This window comes from Lichenostomus cassidix, chromosome 4 (genome assembly GCF_008360975.1).
Source record: "Lichenostomus cassidix isolate B80296 chromosome 4, HeHo_3.0, whole genome shotgun sequence".
NCBI classification, from domain to species: domain Eukaryota; kingdom Metazoa; phylum Chordata; class Aves; order Passeriformes; family Meliphagidae; genus Lichenostomus; species Lichenostomus cassidix.
Window position 1 is genome coordinate 2,225,465 of NC_139484.1, and position 12,801 is coordinate 2,238,265.

At 42.7% G+C, this 12,801-nt stretch overlaps 1 protein-coding gene across 9 annotated transcripts in view; it reads right to left on the reverse strand.

The window, feature by feature from the left end:
- The window catches only part of LOC146437681 (bifunctional heparan sulfate N-deacetylase/N-sulfotransferase 4), a 117,918-nt gene that overhangs the window by 63,421 nt on the left and 41,696 nt on the right, over positions 1–12,801 (reverse strand). For 5 of the 9 annotated variants that reach the window (XM_085057609.1, XM_085057606.1, XM_085057600.1 and 2 more), the window contains one exon: positions 5,366–6,134. The gene's annotated coding sequence lies outside the window, so the exon portion shown is untranslated. Of the gene's footprint in view, positions 1–1,411; positions 1,498–5,365; positions 6,135–8,124; positions 8,197–12,084; positions 12,223–12,801 lie in introns of all 9 variants that reach the window. The other 4 variants (XM_085057601.1, XM_085057608.1, XM_085057604.1 and 1 more) reach the window with 4 other exon arrangements.

Sequence of the window (12,801 nt, forward strand, 5' to 3'; positions counted from 1 at the left end):
TAAGGTCCTACTTGGGAATTCAAGGGATTTTTTTGTTGAGTCACGCTGAGCTCAGAGACTGGAACTAGAACTAATACCATTAGAGCTCTGTGATGGAATAGAGAGGCTCTGATTACCCTCTTGCTTTGGTGAAAAATCTCTGTTTACTGAGGCATTCACTGATTGTTGGAGGGAGAGCGTGTGAAATAAAAAAATCCAAATGGTTGCCAGTCTTTCTGAACATACTGCCCTGAATCAGGCTTGAATTGTCTTTACATTCCCATCCTCTTCTGAGGGCTGGGTGCACACCTATACCGTGATTTCCAGTATGAATCTCCTGGGTGTATTGGGAAAGAGGAAATCCAGCCTGGGATTCTGGGTTGTGGAAGGGGCTTACAAGCCAACAAAATGATGTCTTGTCAGTCAACACAATATGTTGTAATCCAGAAAGCTCAGTATTAGACAACATATACACAGATACTTAATTTTCTGCCCGAACATAAATATTTTTTTCATGGAGGAGAAAGCCTTTTAGGACGTCCTTCAGTTAAAAATCTGAGTATGCAGAACGATTGCCTGTGATTGATGCAGGCACATGGAGCTTGCTCCAAGGCTGAGGGAGGGTGGGTCTCATGGGAATGCATGGCTCACTTTGCTTGCCATGTGGACATTGCATATCACTGAATTCTCTTTAATTGTGACTTTTTCAGGTACAAATAATAGTACCATGCCCTTCTGCAGGTGATTCATTCATGAGGATTCTCATGCACAGTTCTCTTCTTAACAGTGTGACTGTATGGGGGCAGAACAGTAAAACCATTTAAAACTGCAACCCAAACACAGTCTACAGAGTAGTGATGAATAAAAATGCCCTGTATTCATATCACCTATTTGGGCAGATAGATTGCAGGTAGTCTGGCAAAATATCAAGGCAGGTGGACCTTCTTGTTTTGGTTTAAATTAGAAAGCCCCAAGAAGCTATGAAGGCTATAAAATCAAATGTGATCAGTTGTCGCTGTTGAGCAGCTAGCAGAGTAATGAATGCATCGGTTCTCAGTGGCAAGAAGGAATGACCTTTATTGTTTTGATTTCATCACATTTATAGAGTTCTCAAAAGTCACCCAGATTGGTCAGTCAGAAGCCTTCCCCCAGGCCTGATTAGCCAGGCCTGCACTGCCCAAGTTCTGGGACACTGTTCCAAAACATCCAAACTTTATCTTTATTTACAAAACACAAGAAAACCTCTCATGGGAAAAACTGTGCTAACCACAATCAGTAAGTCTAATTCCTGCATCTTACCCAGAAGCCTAGAACACTGCATTTTCCTCTAATTTCAAAAAAATTTCTCTGTGAATCATGCCCACCTGCCCTCCCCCCTGCTGGTTTAGGGGGTGATCTATATCCCAGTGAGAGAGAATAAATGAAAGAATACCCTGAGGGTCTGGAACTTGAGCTCTGGCCTCCTTCTTGCACAATGTGGTCCCATGCAAAAGGACAAGATGTTGGCTAAAACATGCCCTGAAAGTAGAACACAGAGGTGGGTGCATATTTCATGACAGACTGTTTTAACTTTCCAAACAGTCGCCTCTTTTACGGCCAGCAGCGACTATTAATTATTTATCAGAACACTTATTTATACGCTAAAAGCTAAATGCAATCCTTTCAGTGGAGCCTAGCAGAGTGCTGGTTGGAATAAGTAGCTGTGGATAGTCCTTCAGGAGGGGAGGTTTTGTGCAGAGCTCTGCTCAGGGAAGAGACTGTCCACGTGATTGTCTCCACTGTTTGTGTCTGATAATGACATTTACATCTGGGAGATGAGAACCCAGCCATTAGTAACAGTCTGTACCTGTAGGTGCATCAGCCTGATCTCCCTTGGCCAGGCTGAGTAACACAAGGACAGTTCTTATTTCACCAGCTTCCAGGGAGGAAAAAGGAATCCCTTTCTTTTTGCTTCCTTCCTCATGAAGAAAGCCCACCCTTCTGTATTTGCCCAGGCTCTGTAAAACCTCTCCTTGCAGCAGAGGAGGGAGGATTAAGTTGCTCCCTTTGCCTCCACTTGGGGAGAGCAGTTGTGATCTCTCCTGTAGCCAGAGGGAAGGAAATAGGTTTAAATATTCCTTTCAGAATTGAGTTTCCATGAGCATCCATGACTTTGGGTGCCAATGTGTTTTCCTCATCAAATACTGGCATGGTTTCTACACTGGTGTGCTGTTGCCGTGTAATTCTGGTGGCAGCACTGTTCAGGTAAAATATTATTATTTTTCTATAGCAACTGCTAATTTCAGAAGAAACTCTGATTCCATTGTAATTATTCCTGACAGCAGTTGTAATAAATGTTTTGGATTGACATGCATGGTTTTAATTTTCTTCCAGCACCCGATTCTTTTAATAGCTCAATTTTTCTAATTTAAATGTTGACATAGATGGGGAATTGATTCTGAATTTCTATCTAGCGCTTTTCTGGGTGGCTTACCTTCGTGAGGGGCATTGCTTTAACACCTCAATAGGAGAAATAGATTTGTTCTGTGATATGTACATTCTTCAGCCTATCTCAGAATGGGAGACAGGACTCTTTGACACTCCACCCAATTTCCCACAGAGAGACCCTCCTTCTCCCTCACAGTCCAGCCCCTCAACCTGCTCTGATGGTCCTCAACTGCATCCCAGGCCTGAGAGCAAGGAAATCTGATAAACTGCTACCTTAACATTTGCAAATGGTTTCAAACCCAGGCTCCCCTCACCTTGCAAAGTGTGGAGAGCCCTTGGCTCACCTTGAGCTCAGTGCCCTGTTTCTGAAATGACTCCCCAGGCTGGGCAAAGTGCAGCTTCCTGCACAATTCCAAGTTGACCTTTCCTTCAGGCACCCAGGCCCCAGCTTGCAATGCTTTGCTGCTCTTAGCCCAGGGGTTGCTTTGAAAATATGTAAAGAGAAAATATGAAAGTATGAAAATGAATATGAAAAACAGTTTTTTGGATGCACCTGCCGAAGGAAGTTTGGAATTAGATACTTTTCAAGTATCTAACCATTCTTACTATTAGATACATATTCAAGTATCTAAACCATTCTTAGACTGTGTGATTCTGGAAGCTTTGCAAGGCCAGCACTTGATGGAAGTGAACAGCAGTGTACACATGCAGCTGAAGCTCAGCCAGCCCTATGGTCATAGAGGCAATCAAAGCAAAATTGTTTGTGGGCTAAATCAGAATGCTTTGGAACAGAAATTATACCTTTAAAAAAAAAAAAAGTTCATTATATGCTCTCCTTTATTGCTTGTAGAAAAATAAAGAATCTTTTTATGGGGACATATAGTTAAATGCAATTTTTTGTTTATCTAACTGAAAACTTGTAGTCACAATTAACAGTAACTCATCAGCATTTCCTGTGCTCAGTATTGCCATGGGTTTGCAATATATGGCCACGTTTTCTTTAAAGTATCTCATTATACCAGTGGGATAATTCCTGTACTGCAAACCTTAAAAAACCCCATCTTTACTATTAGCATATTTTTATCCTGCCCATACTGAATGGTAGTTGAACTCTGGAGCAGTGCATGATTCCTGCACGGTGCTGTGTCTGATCATGGCCGTTACAGAGAGTGATACAGCAGGTATCACAAACTCTAAACTCCCATGAAGTTTTAACAGGGCTTCCAGAACTTGCTAGTGTGAGTTACCAGGGTTTTCAGGCTGAAAGGGACTCATATGTGGGGATGTATATATATATGTGTGTGTGTGTGTGTGTGTGTGTACAAGTGGTCAGTGACTGAAACAATCTACTCTCTTCTTAACTGTAACCCTTTGAATTTGATTTACTCCGACAAATGCAAGTTAGAGGAGCACTTCTCCAGCCTTGCAGAAGAGAGTGGTGTCAACAAGACATTAAGATACTTCTGCTTTCAATTCTGAGGCTTTCAGACATTAGGCATCTATTACAGATCCAAAAAAATGGCCACGTTCTGGGGAAATGGCACAAAACCTAATACCCAGTCTTCAACTTCTGCACAGAGCAATGTCATTAGGAACAGCTAACCCAACTGAGCAGATCATATTACCTGAATTGATAAGATTCAGGAGGAAAACTCAAAGCCAAGAATTTTCTTTGTTAAATGCTACTTGGCAGTTCACACCCCAGCCCCTCCTTCAGAGCAGCATTTCAGAAAGCAAGTCAGACAGTGCAGCTTGGTGGAGGGGAAAATGTGCATGAGGAAACTGACAGACAGCATGGGACAAGACAGGGGAGAACCTGTAAACATTACCTACTATTGAAACTCTATGAACAAGGAGATGCTGTTACACTTCCACAGGCTGAACATTTCTGGCAGGAGGGTCACAATCAAAACTACTGAAGAAATGGGGTGAAAATGAGTTACTTCTCATTTTAGCTTGTTCTCTGATAACATTCAAAGCTAGGAAAGGTAGAGTAACCTGCTACAGGGGGTAGGGCAGATTCTGCAGCATTTATTCACATGGAGGGAAGGAGGGAGGTTTCAAGCAATGTGAATGAGAGATGCAGAACTTGGTAAAAAATGACCTGATAATAACTCCCCGGGGAAAAGAGAACTTTGTGAGTGTGGGGTTTCGTAGGTATGTGTGGTTACAACAGTGCAGTGCTTCTAGGAAGAGACTTCTTCACCTCTAAGCTTTTTTGTCTGAGTGTTCATTGCCAGCAGCAGTGACTTGGAGCCTGTCTGCCAGCTGTAGGATAAAAACGCTGGGCTGCTGCTGAACTCTGGCTCTAGAGAATCTGAAGAGCACACACTGGTTTCTTCACTTTATGTCTTACTACCTCTAACAATCCTTGCTTCCACTCTATCAATGATCATGCTGTTTTAAAAAAAACGTTGCTGACAGATGTTGTCTGCTATCAAACTGCTGGAAGAGAGCAGATCTGTAGGTCTTGGCTTCCTCACCCCTACTTTAAATAGTGCACATGTAATACATCTCCATGGAAAGCTTTCACCATGCCTTTTTAGTACAGTAGTTCTGCTGAACTTTGCTAGATGGTAGCAAATAAAAGCAAATGATGTGGAGTAGACTAAAGAAGCAACTGTATCCTCTTTCCCCCCCTCACATAACTTCCCATGCTCTCCCTTCTGTGGTGTTTCTAATATTTAGACAGACAGCTGTTTCCTTTGAAGGATGTGCATCCCTTTTCATCAGGGGCACTTGCATGCAAACGTGGCAAAGACTATCTCAAACTTCCAAATAATCCTTGGAATGCCAGGCTCTAGGGAGCTTTCGGAAGTACTTACTATGCATAGGTTCCAGGCAGATCATTTGACACACTCCGTGGATATTTATACTTGCTCTGAGTATAGGCACTGTCTACGTGGTTGTATGAATATATACCCAGAAGTAGAGGTTCAGAAGCTGAACAATAGCTTACCTAGAGGAGGATTTCTCTTCCTAGCGTGCAGCAAAGAGACATCTGCTACTCAAAACCTCTTCACGGGGCTCCAGGTAAACTAGGGAGAGTTTTCAAATGCCAGCAGCTGTCTGAGCGGCATCCTAGGCAGGCTCCTCTTGCTCCAGCCCCAGTCACTGAACTCTGCCGGCGCAGTCACATCTCATTTCGAGCCAGCCTGTCCTTTCCGGAGCGAGCAGCCAGCTGCGATGATTCAAACCTCTGCTCAGCACACCGTTCCGAATGCAGCTTCCCTCTTGGACACGGGGATTACGGCGGGGAGCCGCCAGGCTCCAGCAGAAAGGCTGCGAGAACTGTTTAATCGGCCCTTCGAAGAGCCGCTGCTCGCGGTGCTGCTGCCGGCGCCGCTGCGCTCTCCCTGTTGCCGGAGTCAGCCTCCCTCTCCCGCCGATCTCCAGGAGTAGCGAGGCGGCTTGGCAGGGCTGTGATTGGCAGAAGCGGCCGATTCCTGCCGCTAATCAACCCGCAGACTTTCAAGGACTCGGAGCTGCTCTGATGTCATTCCAGCCGGGGCTGCGGGGATGCTTCGCGCCAGGACGACACGGTGGAGGCGAACTGGGAGCTGAGCCGCATTCCTCTCCCGCCGCCCGGATTGATTAGATGCTCCGCGAGGATCTGCATAATCTGTCATTGTGCGGCTGGACCACCTCCCCTCCTGCCCGCCCAAAATGCGGGAGGGAAGTGCCACTTCCAGCTCCTGATTTCACACCTGGAGTCTGCAGCACAAAGCCTCGGAGAAAGGAAAAGTTGAAAGAATCGTTTTTCTGACACTAAAATGCTTGTGCCCCCAGTCGCCCCCCCACCGCCCCTCACCATCTCCAGATGCTAAAGGAGGCTCAACAAAATCACAGTACTGGAAGACTTTTTGGTTCCTACTCTTGTTAGGTCACTGATAAGATCACCTGGCACCATAAAAGGTGGATTTTAGTGCACGACCAAAATCAAGCAGGGGTCACCCAGCAAGTTTGTTACAAATGATCTCCCTGGCACCAGCAAATATTCGGTGCTCAGAGGTGAAAAGTATTTTCTTGCTGTGACAGAAGTTCCACCTATTTGTTGCATAATTTCTTATTAAAATCCTTTATTTCATCCAGCTAGAGACGAAACCTACCTCCATAGCCAAGAAACATGATTGCTATGTGACTTTAAATTATATTACAGAGGCAAAACCAAACACTTTGTATATTAAAAGAATTAGATTTTATTCCAATCTAATTTTCAATTTTTGCCAGCTTGACATCTTTCACTCCAAAACCATTCTTCGTACAATACACCTTGGAATTGAAATTCAGCCAATTCTGTGCAGCAAATGTGAGGAGAAAATAGTTTTGTTCAAGGAGACTGGAACAAACCCATTCTGAGATGATGAATGACGCTGTAAACTCAGATTTGAATCATAGGAGGGTCAGCTCAACCTTTCGTGTTTCCAAAACAGTGTAAATAAATGGTGTTCTGTGCACTTCACCATTTACATCCTTCAGCTGGGACCTTCTATGTGAAGAGCTATTTGCTCTCTGTGAATATCCAAGTTTCAAAGATGGTAGAGATTCCTAACTGGGGACTAATTGATTCCTTCTGGCTAAATTAGGAACTGAGGGAAAATGAAAATCCCAAGTATGTCTGAGTAATTTCCTGCAATTTTTAATTACAAAGCACTTCTGGGAGATCTTTTAAAAATGCCTTGCACCTATGGCTGGCTCTGGATTTGGGGTTTATTTTCCAAAGATTGTTGTGAATGTTGGCTGTGGGGATCCCACTGCAAATGGGTGATGAGCAGGTGCCTCCTTGCATCCTGTGTGAACATCAGAGCTTCAGTCAGGCTGTAAACTAAAACAGCCAAATTAAGTTAGAGAGTCTCTTCCCAACACAAGGGAAACTTCTGGTGCATTTTGTCCAAAACCTGCTAGAGCTCCTTATTGCTAATGTGACTGTGTGAAAAGAAAAAGTCCAGTTGCTTGTTGCTCTTTGTACTGCTGTCCTTGGCTCCTGACTGCACCTGGAGCACCGGAGAGGCCCCTGTGAGTGGGAGGGTTTGGCTGCAGGACAGATGTGCTGCTCCAGATGTGGTGGGAGCAGCGTGCTGCCCCTTGGAAGCCACAGCTGCAGATGTTCCTGGGCAGCCAAGTGGCTGCACAAACTGTTGAGAGTGTGTTTTAATTCAGATGCTAAAGTCACTCTTTGAACTGAAATCCTTGGCTTAAGCCCTACCCCACTGGATGAATTCAAGATGAAGGAGCAGGGCTGTGGATTCACGCTGCCCCCGTAGCTGTTTGCTCTGCTGCTGATTCATTTTCAGTGCAGGATCAGGAGAATGACTGTGCCAGGGCCTGCCCTCATGAGAAATGTGTGGGAATCAGTTGGCAGAATTGCTCCAGTTCTGTGTAACAGAAAGAGCACACCAACCCTTGGGATAAAAAGAGTACAGTTTGAATTTTCACTTCCCTCTCCTTTGGGTAGTAGAGAGGATTGAACTCTTCCAGCTCGGTCACAAATGCACTTGAGTTACCTAGAATATCCTTCTGATCATGATATAATTCTCATGCTCTGCTTTAGGGAAAAACAGACAGGAAAGAAAACAGGACAGCAAGAAACAGAAAATAGGTATGGATGGAGAGAAACAGGAAAAGAAGATAAATTGTAGTAATAAAATACTGTATTAATGAGGCAGCACACTTATGCTGAAATCCTTGCCACATGATACATATTTTTCTGGCTCTTACCTGCAGCACAGATTTTGCATTAGCTGGTGAAAATTCTGGACCTGTTAATCCTCATATGGTTGATTTCCTCCCCTGTATAGGAAGGCAATCACAACGGCTTATTCCACTTATTTTGGTAGCTCAAAAGTTACAGATGAAACCTACCAGTACTTTGACCAAAATTAGTGTTACCTTTCTGAAACATGACTTTCTGGTTTTAGAACTGTGGGTTTGATAGTGGTTGGCTTTTTTGGGTTTTGGTGGGGTTTTTTAGGTTATTGTTTGTTGTTGTTGGTTTTGTGAAAGTAAGTGTGGCTGTGTTCTGTCCAAATTTTCTTGCAGTTTACACACCTATCACTACAATGTCAGTACTGCATTCATTTCACATCATGAGATGTGGAAAACACAGTTCCTGCAGTTCTGTGGTTAGAAACATAGAATCCTAGAACCATTTAGGTTGGAAAAGACCTTTAAGATTATGAAGTCCGACTTTTAACCCAGCACTGCCAAGCCTACCGTTAAACCATGTTCCTAAATGTGATAGAGAGCAAGCAAATCCTTTCAGAAATTAATCCATAAATACATGGTATCTCCCTAGGTCACTCTTCTAGACTATCTGAAAACTTTCCCTGGAATATCTGGATTGATGTTCTGTTGCCCCTGTGTTGAGCTTCTGTTGTGTCTGGCTGCCCCCAGTCTCCCCACCTGTTATTTCAGTGCTCTGATGACACTAGGATAAGCACTCCCTACTTCTCCTCTCAAAAACCCCTCACAGCACCAAGGCCACACTTGAAAACTGACTGCAATACAAAGAACCATTTCTTCCAGCTAAAGACATATTTACGGTCTTTACTGAAAGAAAGATGGCTTTTGACATCAAAGTCCATAATGAGTTTAAAAGAACAAAAAATGGCTATTCCTGGAAGAACTAGCTTTTTCTTGAGCTGTGGACTCCTTATGAACCTCCTGTAGTTAAACAGCAGTGTGTCTTATTAGACACACAGCGCAGTTCCTTAGATGGTGTAAATTGTCATAACATCCACTGATTCCAGAGGAACTTAGACAACTGTAAGAGTTATAGATTAGTTTTAATTCTCCAGCAATTCCCTGAGATATGCAGAACTTAATTACACTCACATCAAAAGTGCAAGAAACATAAAGGCATACGAGAATATGATTTTTTTGAGTGTTCATATATTTCGTGAAGAAAAGTCTATTTTGTTTTCCTGATGTCTCAATAAGTTGTTATGGGTTTTCATCTGAATATTTTGGCTCTGGCTCAAAATGTGGTAGAGGTTTTACAGATTCAGAAATGTAGGGATGAAATATACATACATTTGGATCTGAGTTTCATGCATCAGAACTCAGTTAAGGCATTCGTGTCTTCCTCTGGAAATGCCTGCCTTGTCATGGGTTATTCTTATTTCCCAGATGTCAGGGGAGAATATGCTGCTAGTGGTCCACTTAAGCATGAAGTGCTGATTTGCAACAACATCAACAGCAAAAATGCTGCTCATTCCTAAAGTAAAGTTAAATAACAAAAGTAAAAAAGAGCTAGATTCCCTGACTGCTGACTTTCTCTAGCTATACAGTCTCCAGCTTCTATTATCCCCTCTGTATGTCTGGACACACTTGTACAGATGATAAAGGCAAATCAGTGCATACGAGTTCTGTAATGACCTTTATCTTATACTTTTATTCCGTCATAAGATAACTTTGACATCCTAGTTTGGCTTTGTTCCTGTAAGGCTTTGGATGTATTAGTTTCAGAGGGTGTGCTGATAGAAACTAATGTGCAAATATCTGTTAAACCAACATCCATTCATTTACATCTAGCATTAGAGCTGCTCCACATATCTCTAATTACATTACTGTTTTATGTCTTAAGTGCTTACTCAACTATAAAAATATAAGCTACGGTCTTTTAAGTACTGTTATTGAGATACCATCAAAGCAAAAAATTAGTTTGGGCTTAATCCTGATCTTTGTCACCACTTCCTGTGTGACACAGAGACAAGGGTCCATAAATGTGAGAGAGAGAATTGTCTTTGTGTATCCATAAAGCCTTTTGGGCTCTGTCCCACAATTCTCCTTACAGAATCCTTCCCAGGTTCTGCTTTGGTCTGAAGTAACAGAAAGCTTCTGAGAAGTAAAAGGTGGTAGAACTGGGGCTGAGAAGGAGAAGAGCTTTTTCCCAGGCCACACTTGAATGTAGCAGGAGAGACTGAAGCAGCAGAGCAGGTTTAAGATGTGCTCAGCCCCCTTGTGATTTGTTGTTTGCGCCTGGAACTCAGTACAGTGGATGGGAGCTGTCCCCACTTTGGTCTGTTTTCATGATGGCTCTTCTGGTGACCTCCCTGCTGATAAGCAAGTAGTCTAGTTTTGTAAATCCTTGCAAATGCAAGACTGAAACCAGGTGCAGGTCCCATTCATCCGACTGCCTCACCCAGAAAAGCTGGCAGCTGCCCACAAAGCATTGCAAATTGTCACAAATCTGGATCTAGGAACTTTGGCTGTGCCCCCATTTGCCCTTTCTGTGAAAGCATGGGGAATCATTTGCTGCAATCCTTGCTCCTGTGTGCCTCACAAAGGTTGTGCTTCATCAGAGACCACCACAGGGTTGCTCTGGTCCCCAGTACAGCAGACAGCCAAGTGTTGTCACCCCATTGTGCATCTGCTCAGCCAGAGTTCAGGCTGGGCGAGGGACTGATTTCCATGAGACCATTTTGTACAGCACTGCCTCCCAGCACCCAGAGGCACTCCTGACAGCACTGCCTAGTGCTCTGCTATTCCCTGCACGAGCTTGAGCAGACCCATTTAGCAGCTCCTGATGATCTCCAGCCAACCCACCACCCAAATGCTGACCGATGGTTTCCACACGTTGGGAGAACTGTGTCTGTGTACCACCAGCATTCTGCTGCGTGTCTGAGCTGCAGCAGGGCTGCTGAGGTGTGCAGAGGATTGGGGCTTCTCAAAAAGAGCAATGCAGGCCAGCTGCTGGCACAGCAATTATCACAGAGGGTGTCAGCCATAGAACGAAGTGATAGCTTACAGATCTGAAACCCAAGCATTTCTTCTTTGATTATTAGAAACAAAGAAGCTTGAACTCTTGGTTTAATGTGTAAAGTAATTTTATCTTAAAGAAATTTTGAGTTAGTCAAACTGGAATGAATCATAAAGTAGCTTAATTAGACCAGAGCTCCAGTGGGAGTCCCCTTTAACATGTCTACAGAGGCTTCTTTAATACTCTAATTCACTTCTGAATAGAAGGTGAAACCAGGAATGGTGGTTTCAAAGGAGGAACTACAAAGAACATTTATCCTTCTCTTTTTGCTCTTCTGTCCTTGCGATCTAGATATCCAGCTTCCATTGCATTCTAAGGATGACTTTTTCTGGGTTAGCTCTCACAAGCAGAGCTTTTTATATACCATAATTTAAAACTTAAAAAACCCTCAAAGCAAAAAATCCATTACTGATGCACTCCCAAACTGGTATTCTAGAATTATTGTAATAAATGGATTCTGTTGTACAGTGTTTTGTTTCACTTCCTAGATTTTTTTTTTTTAATTTTAGGTCATCCTATTATAATTTGTTTTGTGCTTTCTGATGCTATAGGAGGAGGCCTCATGCTAATGCTCCAGAAGGGTGGGAAATCCTGAAATGGAAAATGGAAGTATGTCCTAAGGTCTATTTTTAGACTGATGTGACTAGGCTGTGCTTCAAAATAAAATTTAAAAAACCCCACACAGACCTGGCTTCAGGAAAAGGGAGGCTAAAGACTTGAAAATGCTGTAATCTGACAAGGGAAATCAAGATCATGATGTTATATTTACTTTGAACTGGCCTTCTTTAGAGACCTGCAATCTCTCTGCAACATCTGCTAGAACAGAGTTAATAAGCTAAAGAAATGCTTTTAATGTCTAACTGCTATTGATTCCCTTTTCTTGAGGTAGGAATTGCTCATAGACTTTCAGCACTAACCTTAAAATATCAGGATGGCAGCAGAAGGACTGGTTGGGGTTTTCTTGAATATGCAATACAGTTCAATGTGAACAATGCCCAGCGATCACTGCTCTTCAGTCATCCTTGGACTGAGGTTTCTTTTTCAGATATATTTTTCTCATGGGAAGAAAACAAAGGTGACTTAATTAAAATTATCAAAGAAAAACAAGAGAGTACTCCAAGTGAGTAAGATCTTGACACATAACCATTGGACTCTATTAGGCTCATTCCTGCTTTACTCATGGCGCTAATGTTCAGCAGCTTACATTTGAAAATATCTGTTTCTATCTGTAATTGAGGTTTTGGAGTTGCATCTTTGCTCTCTGAAGACTTTTGGGTACTTTAGAAATAATATTCCAAATGTTGTTTGCCTATTCATAGCAGTGGTGTGGCTACTGCATTGTGTGTACTTTGGCTTAAGTTTTGTTTATTTGTTGTTTTAAAGCATGAGAGAAATGCAGACACACTCGGACACAAGGGGCTCTGTGAATTGAAATTATCACATAAAAGCTAAATACCAGTAATAGATATATTTGTTACTATTTGAAATGTATGCTTGAAAGAAATAGATGAAAAGATGAGAGAATAGGAGGTTGATTTTTCCTGGTGGCATAAAGCTTTTATGTTAAAGAGAAGCATTTTAGGAAAGTAGAGACTATACTAAAGAAAATGAATAGTACCAAAGAGCAGCAGCAT